At 42.2% G+C, this 14585-nt stretch overlaps 1 protein-coding gene across 1 annotated transcript in view; it reads left to right on the forward strand.

The window, feature by feature from the left end:
- Positions 1 to 14585, forward strand: part of RPS6KB1 (ribosomal protein S6 kinase B1) — a 1830003-nt gene that overhangs the window by 740519 nt on the left and 1074899 nt on the right. The gene's annotated exons all lie outside the window — the stretch shown is intronic.

The raw sequence follows: 14585 nt of genomic DNA on the forward strand, positions 1-14585 counted from the left end.
GATATTACAGGTTTCCTGACTCCCACAGATTTCTATTCAAAAATCCTGCTGCTGATCCTAAGACTATTTCTCAGGGTCCCAAAGGTGTAAAGGCCTCGACAGCCAAAAATCCTACCCCCTCTGACAGAGATTCCAGGGCACTGGATAGATGGGGAAAGAAGGTTTATACATCTGCAACCTTGGCATTCAGGGCCTTAAATTGCCAGTTTCATATGCTAAATATCAACAGCATGTTATGGGCTTACTGAAACAGAAAATTATGTTGATTTCTGATTGTGTGGAAAATAGAGTTACAGGAATTATTGCATTCAGCAGAACAGGTTGGAAAGCATACTTTGCAATGTGGTTTTGATTCCTTGGAGGCCTCCTGTAGGGCCGCTGTTACTGGATCTGTGATTAGAAGGCATGCCTGGCTCAAGGAGCAAAATCTGCCTGATCATGTTAAAGCTAAATTGTTGGATTCCCCTTTGCAGCTTGATACTCTGTTTAGTAATAAGGCAGAAGAGGTTTTAAAGAAAATGGAAGACAAATCTAAATCTATGCAAACTGTAAAAAATTTCTTGCAAGTGCAGCCACCCAGGTTTAGTAGACACTGGCCTACTAAAAATTGGTCCTTTCCTGTCTCCAACAGAGCCACCCAAGGCAAATCCAGGTGCTCAAAAGGCTCCAGATACCAATCACAGGGTTCTTACAGGTTAAAGCAATGGGGTGCCTCCTCCTCCAAAACTGTAGGAAACAAAGCACAAACCTACAGTAAGCAGTCTCAATGGCTTTCCTCTACCATCACCAAGCACTTACCTTTTGGCAGCCCCCTTGGGGGGAAAACTAGCACTTCATGCTCAAAATTGGCAGTTAATTACCCAGGACAAGTGGGTATTAAACATAGTATCCCAGGGGTACAGATTTCATTTCCATACTTTGCCAGTTCCAAACGGATGGCTGGATCTGCCACAAAACCAGTGGGCAGAGGCCCAGAAACAAGTTATGTCCCTCATGGATATGGGGGCTATTCAACCGGTACCAGAAAAGGAAAAAGGACAAAGTTTTTATTCAAGACTTCCTGGTACCCAGAAAAGACAATTCATGGCGTCCAATACTGGACTTCTCGATTTTGAACACGTTCCTGGACATTTCAAAATGCTGACTTTACAACAGCTACTGCATTACCAATTCTCTGCACTGCCCTTTGGCTTGTCTACTGCGCCCAGGGTCTTTACAAAGTGCCTGGCACCAGTAATTGCATTCTGCAGACAAAGAAGCATTCAGATTTATCCTTATCTGGATGACCGTCTCATTCAAGCAGAGGACAAAGGCACTCTTCTTCAACATTGGCATTTGTGAAAAGGCTTCTAGCATGCCTAGGGTAAAGTCACAACTGGTACCCTCTCAAATAATTACATTCCTGGGTGCAAGCTTGAATACAACTGCCCAGATGGCTTACCTTACGCCAGACAAACAAAGGCAACTGACAACATACTTCAAACAAATGGCAACAAAAACCCAGTTATCTGCAAGACAAATTCTGCAGGCTTTGGGGTTCATGGCATCTTGCATTCTACTAATTTCATATGCGAGACTGCATATGAGGAAACTTCAGTGTTACTAAAAAGTTTATGGAGTCAACATTGTCACAGTCTGGAAACAGTGATTCCACTCATTCCCTGCCTACAACAGGAGTTTCTTTGGTGGGCAGAGACATGTCACCAAAACAAGGGACTGTCATTCACTCTACCCCCTGCCAACCAAACCCTAACTACAGACGCATCAGACTATGCTTGGGGGGGCCCACCTGGCAGGGAGATGCATTCAGGGCTAATGGAGCCCAAACCAAATGCATCTGCATATCAACCAGAAAGAGATGCTAGCTGTTCAGAATGCTCTGACAGCCTTCAAGGACTTACTTCATCCAGGACAACTACTGATAAAGATGGACAACACCACAGTTATACGGTACATAAACAAGCAGAGGGGTACACATTCTTACCCCCTTTGCAGACTAGCCATGGCCTTGTGGAACACAGCATTGACTTACCAAATACATCTTCAAGCTCAATTCCTGCCAGGAAAACAAAATACTCTGGCAGACGACCTAAGCAGAAATCTTATGGACCCGCACAAATGGAAACTGTATCCACAAATCTTCAGCATGTTAACACAGAAATGGGGGAGCCCAGACATAGATCTTTTTGCCTCTCCCCAAAATTATCATTTTGACAAATTCTGCACAAGAACTCGTCACAAAAAAGCATGGAAAGTGGATGCTGCATCCTTCAGCTGGAAAAACCTATCAGTCTATGCCTTTCCCCCTCTGCCTCTACTCTCCAAGGTCTTACTAAAAGTCAGACAGAAAAAAACAAAAATTATCCTAGCTGCTCCGGACTGGCCTCGCCAGCACTGGTGCCCACTTCTAAGGAGTATGTCTCAACTTCCTCTATGGTACTTGCCTCAAATACCTCATCTACTGTCTCAGCAGAACAATCAAATTCTGCACACTCAGCTCCAAACTCTGAATCTTGCAGCATGGCTGATCAATTAATTTTATTCAAGCAACACCTCTCAGTAAATCTGCGATGGATGTCATTTTGGAAGCCAGAAGGCCTAGTACTAGAAAATCTTATGCTGAAAAATGGAAGAGATTCTGTGCTTGGAACCAAGCACAAGGAACAGACACAGCAAAGCCCAATATTCATCAGATTTTACAATATTTGACTGAGATGCTTGACAAGGGCCTATCTTTTTCTTCAGTAAAAATCCATGCATCTGCCATCTCACTCAGTACAACACAGAGCCTCCCCTCGTTTCTCATCCTCTGCTTAAACAGTATCTTAGAGGGGCCAAAAATTTAAGGCCTCCCAGAAGATCATCAACTCCTGCATGGGACCTCAATTTTGTGCTGGAAAAACTCACCTTGCCTCCTTTTGAACCAGCAGCTACTGCGGATATAAAATTTCTTTCTTGAAAACAGCTTTTCTCTTGGCAGTCACTTCAGCAAGAAGGGTTTCAGAACTGCAGGCTCTCATGGCAGTGGAGCCTTTTATTACATTTTACCTGGACAGGGTGTCCCTCAGGACCAATCCTTTTATGCCTAACGTAGTATCCAGTGTGGCTCTTAACCAAACAATTCACCTGCCAACATTTTACCCAAATCCGCAGAACAAGGGGGAGCAGATTCTGCATTCATTGGACTTACACAGACAACTAAGATTCTACTTAAACAGGACCAAATCGCTACGAAAGTCTGAGCAACTACCGGTAGCATTTGCTGCTGGGTCAGAGGGGAAGGCTATATCAAAGCAGACTATTTCTAAGTGGATAAGCCACTGCATTCGTTTCTGCTACTTGCACCATGGTAAACCGGTGCCCAAGGGGATCAGATCACATTCCACCAGGGCTGCCTCTACTTTAGCAGCTTTTCTCAGAGGGGTTCCAACCAAAGACATTCTAGAAGCTGCTACTTGGAGCATTGTTCATACCTTCACAAAGCATCATCATTTGCCTCTCTTCTGCAAATCCAGGGCAGGCTTTGCATCTGCAGTTCTGCAGGGCCTTATAGCTGCTCCTAATGCTGTTTAGTTCCATCCTCCCATCCATAGTGTTGGGATTCTACCCAAAAGTAATGGCTGCAACAGTGAAACACGAAGAACATAGTACAGTTGTGTACACTTACCATAAATGTAGATGTTCGAGTGTTTTCACTGCTGCAGTCCGGGTTACCCACCCGCCATCCCCCTTTCTATACCTTTTCTTTCCTTCACTATACACTAAAGCCTTTGTGGTGTATTTGCTATTAGATGAAGGTAAAGTGTATGTTGCTAAAAGTGCATTTATATATATTTCTGTATATATATATATATATATATATATATATATATATATATAATTTTTTTTTTTTTGCTCCCCATTTGGGGGGCACCTGATATCTGGGGCAAGAAAAACTGAATAAAATGGCATTGGCTGCATGTTTTATATACCCCTGACGACCTGACGTCATGGAAGAGGAGACGGCAACTGACGCAGGACCCAAGACTTTGTTATTCAGGCCGACTGAGGGCAACCTGCCAGCAGATTACCCAAATGTAATGACTGCAACAGTGAATACACTCGAGCATCTACATTTATGGTAAGTGTACACAACTGTATTTTCTCATTCTCTTCCTTTACACACATTAATACGCTATACAAGCTTAAAGAAGCAGTATAAACCACTGGATTTAGTAACCACACCCCCACTCATATATCGCATACCTGTTTTGATTGTGTTTAATGTTGAAACCCTTGTGAAATAAAACACCAATTGCAGAATTTCCTTTTCATATTTTTCTAGGATCCTGTAAACATTTGACATATATGCTATTTTTCCCCGTAATACTGAATTCACCAGATAGATGTTTTTCCCTGAATGTTAATCTGTGCGTCTTCCACAGAAGACTTATTTCTTTTATCAAACCCACCTGCTGCATCAGAACTACATCAGTTTTCCCAAATATTATCTATAGCAAAGACACTTAATTGAAAAATACACCTCCACCCCTGATTTAAGCCAAGTCATCCAAACCCTTATTTTATCTTCATTCAGGTTCACTCCCATTTCCATTAAACATCCATTTGGATAAACCAGCACTTTCCTCATCCATAGTTTGTTCTTAGCAACTACAACTGTATTGTGTGCATATGTCAAAACTGCTGGAATCACCACCTCCTTTTGCATCACATATCTAGTATCTTTCATTTTGTAAGCTACTTCAGTCACTATCATATTCATTATCAGTGCAGACAACATTCCTCTCATTAGACATCCTTGTCTAATACCACACGTCCTGTATATCCCTTTACTTAGCCACCCATTCACTAACACACTCACCCTGTTATTGTGATATGCTAACTTCTATTAACTTCTCCTTACTTCAAAAATCTCACAAAGCATCGTGTCCTACTGTATCAAAATACCTTGCTAATAACACCTACTATAAGTTTCACATCCTCCCTTTCACTTTTATCTACAATTTCTCCTACAACTAGTAACAGTTCTTGACATCCCTTTTATGCCATATGTATACTATCCTCCTTAATATCCCTCCTTCCTTCCTTCTATTCTCCTCTGTATTATTCTTATAAAAAAATTATAATCTGTGTTATTTAGTGTGATGGGTCTTCCGATTTTTTATTTCCTTCTTTTCATCTTTCTTCCATATAAATTTTAATATCCCACTGCATAACTCGTCATAAACAAATCCTTCCTTCAACCATTCATTCAGTCCATACATTTACAAAATGCTCTGTTTGCAAAAACTTTAATTTCTTGTATATTCCGTACCAAATCCTATCTGAACCTGATACTGAATCAACATTTACTTCCCAAAGCACTTAATCCAATTCACTAATAGTAATTTATTTTTCAAATTCTTCCTTAACCTGTCCAGAAATTATTTTTTACTTTCCATTCTCTCTTATTTTTCTTTTTTTTTTTCACTTTTATACATATCTCCACGGGTCTAATTTTATTTCCCGAAAAGCCAAAATACTGACGACCGCAAGATCGAGACAAAAATCACGAAACACAGAATAACAAATTAAGTAAGTATTCTCAGGACAAGTGAATACTTGTCCAATGCGGGATTATGCTGTTTCTCGACTGTAGTGTGATCCCGGAGTTGGTATATATAGTTGGGGGGGGGGGCATAGCCTCCCCCACCTAGGTAGAATTTCCTTTTCATATTTTTCTAGGATCCTGTAAACATTTGACATATATGCTATTTTTCCCCGTAATACTGAATTCACCAGATAGATGTTTTTCCCTGAATGTTAATCTGTGCGTCTTCCACAGAAGACTTATTTCTTTTATCAAACCCACCTGCTGCATCAGAACTACATCAGTTTTCCCAAATATTATCTATAGCAAAGACACTTAATTGAAAAATACACCTCCACCCCTGATTTAAGCCAAGTCATCCAAACCCTTATTTTATCTTCATTCAGGTTCACTCCCATTTCCATTAAACATCCATTTGGATAAACCAGCACTTTCCTCATCCATAGTTTGTTCTTAGCAACTACAACTGTATTGTGTGCATATGTCAAAACTGCTGGAATCACCACCTCCTTTTGCATCACATATCTAGTATCTTTCATTTTGTAAGCTACTTCAGTCACTATCATATTCATTATCAGTGCAGACAACATTCCTCTCATTAGACATCCTTGTCTAATACCACACGTCCTGTATATCCCTTTACTTAGCCACCCATTCACTAACACACTCACCCTGTTATTGTGATATGCTAACTTCTATTAACTTCTCCTTACTTCAAAAATCTCACAAAGCATCGTGTCCTACTGTATCAAAATACCTTGCTAATAACACCTACTATAAGTTTCACATCCTCCCTTTCACTTTTATCTACAATTTCTCCTACAACTAGTAACAGTTCTTGACATCCCTTTTATGCCATATGTATACTATCCTCCTTAATATCCCTCCTTCCTTCCTTCTATTCTCCTCTGTATTATTCTTATAAAAAAATTATAATCTGTGTTATTTAGTGTGATGGGTCTTCCGATTTTTTATTTCCTTCTTTTCATCTTTCTTCCATATAAATTTTAATATCCCACTGCATAACTCGTCATAAACAAATCCTTCCTTCAACCATTCATTCAGTCCATACATTTACAAAATGCTCTGTTTGCAAAAACTTTAATTTCTTGTATATTCCGTACCAAATCCTATCTGAACCTGATACTGAATCAACATTTACTTCCCAAAGCACTTAATCCAATTCACTAATAGTAATTTATTTTTCAAATTCTTCCTTAACCTGTCCAGAAATTATTTTTTACTTTCCATTCTCTCTTATTTTCCTTTTTTTTTTCACTTTTATACATATCTCCACGGGTCTAATTTTATTTCCCGAAAAGCCAAAATACTGACGACCGCAAGATCGAGACAAAAATCACGAAACACAGAATAACAAATTAAGTAAGTATTCTCAGGACAAGTGAATACTTGTCCAATGCGGGATTATGCTGTTTCTCGACTGTAGTGTGATCCCGGAGTTGGTATATATAGTTGGGGGGGGGGCATAGCCTCCCCCACCTAGGTGGGTTTTAGGTAGTGCGCTGTTATTTACTGTTTTTGGCAAGTATTCACTTGCCCTGAGAATACTTGTGTGATTTGTAATTCTCTGTTTTGAGAGTTTCATCTCGGTCTTGTGGTTGTCTGTTTTCTGGCTTTTCGGGAAATAAAAGTAGACCCATTTCCATATACTGTACTACAATACTCATAATTTGCTGTTGTGATGTTCATCATATTGATCATTACTGCAGTAGCCTTAGCAATATATGGGTTATGTCTTGCCAAGGATATAACAGCTGGCCAGATTTCAAACTTCAGGGCACCCTCCATGTGCACAAACCGTCAGTCAGTTCGAGCTGAACTGACTAAAAGACAAATTTAAGGTCAAACCCTTCAGAGCTTTACTGCTGCTGAAGAGTATGCTTCTCTGAGACTTTCAAGGATAGATGGCTGGCTTGTGTTTTTGTTGCTGGGCAGATAAATTCTTTTCAGGCAAAAAACTCCATTTTCTAAATATTGTTGCTGTTTTATCACTTTTTCCCTTCAAGAAAGCTATTTAAAGCTAGGTGTTTTGTGTTTTAATGGACTGTCAGGACTGTATCGTTCTTTTTTTCCTGAAATCCATTTTTCTGTGGAGAAATTGTTCATTTTACTTTTGTGGAGTTGACAAAGTGTTTTAAAGTATTTTTTACTGTGTATTCCTGTCAAAAAAGTGGCTTTCAAAGACTTGTCGTTTTTACTGGCATTTGCTGCTTATCTTCTCAGGAAAGAGGCACCATTTCCGGCTTGAACATAGAACACCCAGGTCCTACAGTCGATCTTTCTTCCAGCCACAAAGAAAAAGTTAAGCAAACAGCCTTTGCCACTACAGCAGGCTAGCAGTTTGCCTCAGACACAGGTGGGTGACTCTGTGGCCATTTGTTGTACCTCAGATCGCTCATTTTGTACCCCGGATCCCTGTGGTGTAGCACCTACAACCACTATGGACTGGAGTTGGCTACATCCTCTGCATCTGTTGGGGACCCTCAGTTGGCAAGGGAGAGACACTTTTGTCTGTCCTGAGAGAAGGAACACGAAAGGCTTCTCTGTTGTGTCAGAATGCTCTGCTCTTCCATGAGGAAGCTGCTACTGTCATTACTAGCATGATTGACCCCATATGGGGAAGCTGCTGCTGTCATTACTAGCATGATTGGCCCCATATTTCCTGTCAAAAGGAAACTGAAAACTAAGCATATGTCTACTCCCCCTCAAATCTTTTCTTGAAGAGATTCAAGGTTCTGAATCTGAACAGGAAGATGGATGGACAGATAGTGTTTTTCCTTCAGGTTTCTTATTCAGACTCAGAGGAAAACTCAGTTTCTGATTCTTCCTGTGGGGAGGGGGGGGGGGTCTTTTTCTCTAATACTGTTGCTGTAATGTGCTAGTGTTTTTAGTTAGAGAACACTGAGGTTTCACTGACCCTCAGAAAATACTATGAGTTGCTACAGAAGAGTTTTCCAGAACCTATACCCATGCCTCCTATTCTGTCTGCTTTGGAGGATGTGTGTGTCACTGCCTGCAATTTTTTCCTATTGCCAGCCAGCAGCTCCTAAAAAGATGGTTGGGATGTATAAAGTTTCCAGTCTTTTAAATTTCTATACACTGTTCCCAAACCTGACCTAACAACCATAGCTTTAGTTGATCCCATTGTTGCTAAGCACTTGGTTAATTCCAATCCAATCCTACTCTTTCTGATAAGGAGAGGAAAATTATTGATAAGTATGGGAAAATGTGTATACTTGATTTCAGAATTTTGAATTGCCAGGCTGATATGTTAAAAGTTTTTGTTCTGACTAATTGTGAATGTATGAGGAATGTTTTATCTACAGATGCAATTTTGTCTATTTTCATCCAAGTCAACAGATGGGTTGTCAGATCCGACTGACTCTGAAGCTTAATTGGTTCAAGGGCACTGACTTCTTCCCTCCCGTTAATTCCCTGTGCTCCATACCAATACATCGGATCTCATTTGCCACAAAAGACTTTGTACGTGTTCTTGAGAGCTCCTTTTGCAGCATGCATCTTTTTTAGGATTTCAAGCTATTAGTCCTTCCCTACCAAGAGTTATTTTTTGAAACTTTCTCTTTTTTTCTTGTTAAAGTGTTTGTTGTTTTGTGTGTCTTCCCTTTGATTAGACTATTTCTGTTAGGATAGAGTGGGTAGCTGTAGTTTTACTTATGTTATCATGTAGTGTTTATAGTAAATTTAGATAAGTATTTTTGTGTTATTGAATAGTAGTAAATAAATTAGATGTATTATATGAGCTTCTAGTGTCTTGTTGCTGTTATAGAAATATATATATACACACAGATATATTGTGTGGTAAGGTAGTAAGTTTTTGTTCATGAATCTGGGTGTTGTGACTTCAGCATGTCTGATTCCCAGGGGTTAAAGAAGTGTGCTTGATGCAGGCATAAGCTGACTCCTCAAGATCCCCATTTGCTCTGTTTGGGTCCCGCTGAACTGGATTTGGAGTGCCAGTCCTGTGCCTATTTTAGTGCCAGGGTCTTTCAGATTAGAAGAGAAAAACTTAATATGAAAGGCTTACTCCCTCCACAGACAGCGGCTTCAACTTCTGCAGGTTTTTCTGTCAACCACCACCTCTCCATCTAAGCGAGTGAATAAATCTTAAGTCTAAGGAGAAACCCAATGACAAGGACAGCGAGATATGGAAAAGGAGAAAGATAATCCTTAGAGGATTCAGAAATGTGGATTGGATTCATCCAAGAAACATTCTCCAGATCCAAAATCATCTCAGAGGTTGGAGCCAGCAGCTCCTCAGCTCTGCTGTCTTCTCCTCAGCACCCCATTTCTCTACAAGACTGGTAAGCCCAAGGCTCCATTTTCCAGTTCTCCAAGAAAGGAAATTCTCTAGATCATCTTTTGTGGCCTCTTCCTTCCAATCATCCCAAAGTTTTACCAGGAGAATCTCGACAGGATGATGAGGAACTTTCTTTTGACTCTGTTCCAGCTTGGAGTTCCCTGTACAGTCCACCAAAAATAGATTGACCCAGCCTCCACTTTTTTCTCTAGTACCAGTTTATCCTACACTGGAACAGTCTCAGTGGTTCCCTCCTGCATCAAGACACCTTTGTTGGGGTCAGCAGTTGTGGTTACTTTGACCCTGACAACATCCCTTCCCTTTCTCAACTCTGAAGCTGTTGTATCAGGAGAGACTAAGAGCCGAATTGTTGGTATTGGGGTTTGAGGGGATGGATTGACATGGAGGCCGTCAGAGCTGTCCCCACCTTTCAAAGGCTCAGCCCTTGACCATTCTCATCTGAAGTCAGTTTCGGGGACAAGGAGCATCAGCACTGAGGGATCTCCATTGTCTTTGGACAGGGGTAGGTCTGCTGAGCAAATTGTGTCCTCAGCCTTTGAGGCTTTTCATAGGGTCTTAGCTATATGTAAAGAGAAGGCTGTTCCAGCCAGTTTGGCTCCACCCAAACCCCAGAAGGACTCTGGCTGTTCTTCCTTGTATTGTCCTGCCAGACAGGGACAGTCGGAATGACAGGCTTCTGAGATTCCATGCTATGTTAGCTCCCAGTCTGATTTCCTGGCAGAAATGGCTACTTAAACAGACATGCAAGTGGAAGCACAGAGACTCGTCTCCAGAGTCCTTCACAGAAGACAGTGATTTGGATGAAGGTGACAAGGTCCCCCTGCTTCCCCTTCCCCTCCCCCTTTGGCAAAATCCTTGAATTGATGAAGCACAGAGAGAGAGATGGTCTACCCAAGATCCCTCACCTGACACGTCAGTGTTCTTGGAAGCTTTTGGTGCTGGCCCAACTTCATCCTGGTTGGTACCACCTGTTGACCCCCTCACCGATCTTATGGCTCAGTGGGCATGGAAGAACCCTGATGTAGTGGAGACCATACCTAAGGAAAGCAGGCATGATTTTGGCAGCTCTGAAAGACAAACACTGGTGCAAATGTCCTCCAGTAGATGCTGTGATGGTAGCAGCAGCCACAAACAAGGAATTATCTGAAGAAGGTTCCTCTTTTATCCCCTGACAGGGAGTCTAGGGCATTGGCTAGGTTGGGGAAATGGACTTATGCCTCACTGACTTTTTCTCTCAGATTGCTGAATTATTTGGTTCATGTTATTAGGTTCCAGAAGGATTTGACTAAGGAACTCTCCAAATTCCTTTTGGGTTTCTTGCCTGCAACGCTCAGAAGAGAGAACTCCCAACTCTCTACCCTACAGTCAATCTCCAACAGACCCATGTGACTGTTGTCCAACTCAGCTGATGGCACGGTCAGGGCACAAGACACTGGCATCATTGTGTGTTGTCATGCCTGGTTGCATCTTTGTGACTTTGCAGAAGACTTTGACATCCTTTGTAAATGCCCTTATGATGGGTCCATACTTGATTGGACCCAACGTTAAAGACACATTTACCAAGAGTCAGCAGGGTGGCAAGACTCTCTCTGCAGTGGGAATCCATTTTTCCAGTCTTCAAAGATCCTTTTCTAGGTATCAGAGGATGGGGAAGAAGATGTGGTTCCGAATATCACAACATTCTTACTATGACTCTTCTGGGGATAGGCCTCCTTGTGGCGGAGGGAAAGCCAATTCAAATGGATATCACCCTAGGGGCAGAGGAGGGCCACACAACCAGGACTTCTGCAGTCTTTTTCAGAGACACTCTATCAGTGCCCCTGAACAGTTGCCTAACTGCTGCACTCTGGAGACAGTCGGGGGGGCATTTTTCTTTGCACCCACAAGCCTGGTAAAATGCAACCACAGATTTGTGGGTGCTAAAGATAATTTCCAGAGGCTATTCAATTCTCTTTTTCCTTCCTTTCCAGAAAAGGAATGCCCCCCCCCCCCCAAGTGTTCCACCCAGTCAGTGGGAGCAGCAACACTAGGAGTTTCTAACCTACTACAAAGAGTCATCCAACCAGTTCCCCAAGACCACTTAGAATCCAGAGTCTACTCAAGATTCTTTTTAGTGCCAAAGAAAATGGGGGACCTCAGACCAATTTTGGATCTCAGTCACCTGAATCAGATGTCCTTCTTTTCTGTTGGCAGTATTCATAACATAAGGGAGTTCCCTGCTGTAGGAGACCTTGCGTCAGCCAGTATATAAAAGTCTCTTACTACTGTAGGGTGCTTGGTATGTTGCACATAGGCTGCGATCAGACGTCAGTCATAAAAGTAATGTGCGTACACACGCACCATCCTCAGAACTTCTCTGCATGCAGATCTGAACACCAGATTCCAACATACGATCTGACTCAGAGTCATTTGCGATTCTCCAAATTTCAGATAAGCGCCCCGTTGGGGAAATTTTTGACTTTTGCTTTTACTGTCTTTGGTTAGGGCTCATGTTATCCAAGAGGGGCAAGTGCCAATGTGGATGACAAATTCCACACAAGGATAGCCACCTTCAGTGCCTGCTCTGCCTAGGCCCAAATCACGACCACTGCTCTATTTGTAAGGTGTTTAGCCCAAAGACTTTAAGAAGTAGATCATCTTCTTTAGCTGTCTGTGTTGAGAATTGGCACTTAAAACTGCTAGCAAAAAGATGCTATGGAGGGATCCTCAGGGGCCCAAAGCAGAGTCAGCTTGAAGTGGAAGGCCAAAAAGCAAAGGCCTTAACCTTCTGCTATGCCTCTGGATACCAACATTCCTCTTGAGGCGGAGGACAGCCCAGAGACATAGCTAGTTCACAGCTCAGATCTATAGGCCGAGCTTGACTTCCATGGATCTGAGCATAAACATGTCTGCAGAGGCCGAGCAGACTTCCCTTTCGGATGTCCAAGGGGAACCACGACTTGTGATTACAGAAGACCTTAAGGGGATTCCTCAGATCCTTGTTAGGGAAGAAATAGATTCTGACTTAATCAAATGTAGGCCTATGTCGGGCCCTCCTCTCCTACATAAAGTATACTTACCTGGGAAAAAAACAAACCAAAAAAAAACATTTGTCTTCACCAAAAGAACCTGCTAGCAACTGGCAGCAATTCACTCAGGGCTTTTTCAATGTCTTTGTCACTTAGGCCTCCTCCAGGTTTTACAGCTCTCCCTCCCACTACTGTTTCTCCATTGAAAAGGACTAGGGAAGAGGATACATCAGAGGAAACGGCATCTTCAAGGGAAGAATCACTGGCTTACTGTTCACCGACCCCCCCCAGATTATGCCTCCCCAAAAGAGGGGTCCAATGGAACAGACTCACCTTTGGAAGACCTGTCCTTTAGAGAGACACTAGCTAAGATGAGAGACCATTTTAAACTGAATAGCACCCAAGTGTCTGAGATCCAAAAAAGATACTATGAGCTATTACAGGTGGAATCGCCTAGCTCATCTGCCATTCCGCCTGTCTTGCCTGCCTTTCTCAATGCTCTTGCCTCAGCTTCACAGGCACCAGATTCCTAGCCACCTGCCCCAAAAAGCCAGACCACTTTTACAAGGTCCCAGACGTTTGCAATTTTTTCTTCAGATGCCCTTCTGTAGACCCTTCTGTAATTCCTGTGGCTTCTTACAATTTTTTAAAGGCACCCTACACATTAGACCTCCCAGGAAACCTGTTCCACCTCCCTGGGACCTTAACCTTGTTTTGGAAAAGCTGACTCTCCCACTATTTGAGCCAGCTTCCTCCGCTTCTCTTCAGTACTGTTCTGGAAAACTGTATTACTCCTAGTCTTAACTTCAGTCAGATGAGTGTCTGAGCTACAGGCCCTTATGGGTGTCCCCATCCTCTCTGGCGCTCCACAAAGGCTGTGTCTCCCTGTCCCCAAGCCCCTCATTTATGCCTCAGGTAGTCAATGACCTATCTCTAAATCAGTCCATTCACTACCTTTTTCCCTTCTTCACAGAACCCTAGTGAGAAAGTCTATCATACCTTAGATGTCCACTGGCAACTTGAATTTTACTTAGTCAAGACCAAAGCTGTTAGAAAGTTGGATCTGCTTTTTGTTTCTTACCACCCCAGAGCCCTGGGGCAGGCTGTGCCAAGCAGAATATTTCTTCTTGGATTTCCAAGATTATTTCCTTTTGCTACGCTTACCATGGTAAGACTCTCCATTCCCCTGTTAGGGCTCATTCTACTAGGGCTGTTGCTCATCTGGGGCCTTTTTCAAGAGATTGGACACTAGTTCAATTCTTGCAGCAGCTACATGGACCTTAGTCCATACTTTCACCAAACACTATAAATTAGGTGTAATTTCTGAATGGCAGGGTTTGCCAAAGCCATACTGCAGGGCTTCATGGAAAGCTTCTTGGCTACTCCTTCCTTACTTACTTCCTGAGCTTTGGTAGTCTCCCTTATGTTATGAATACTACAACAAATGAATAGAAGGACATAGAATAGTTGTGTAAAATCTTACCATAACAATAGATGTCCTTCTCTTCTTTGTTGCAGTATTCCTAGTCCTGTCTCCTTCCCTCTGGTCTTGCTTCTTCCTGGATGATTCTTACCTTATTTTCTTAGGCTGGCATTCCTCCTGGGGCAGTCAGTTCTGAGGGTGTTG

The sequence above is a fragment of the Protopterus annectens genome, chromosome 13.part0 (assembly GCF_019279795.1).
Source record: "Protopterus annectens isolate FY-2018-M chromosome 13.part0, PAN1.0, whole genome shotgun sequence".
Taxonomy (NCBI): domain Eukaryota; kingdom Metazoa; phylum Chordata; order Ceratodontiformes; family Protopteridae; genus Protopterus; species Protopterus annectens.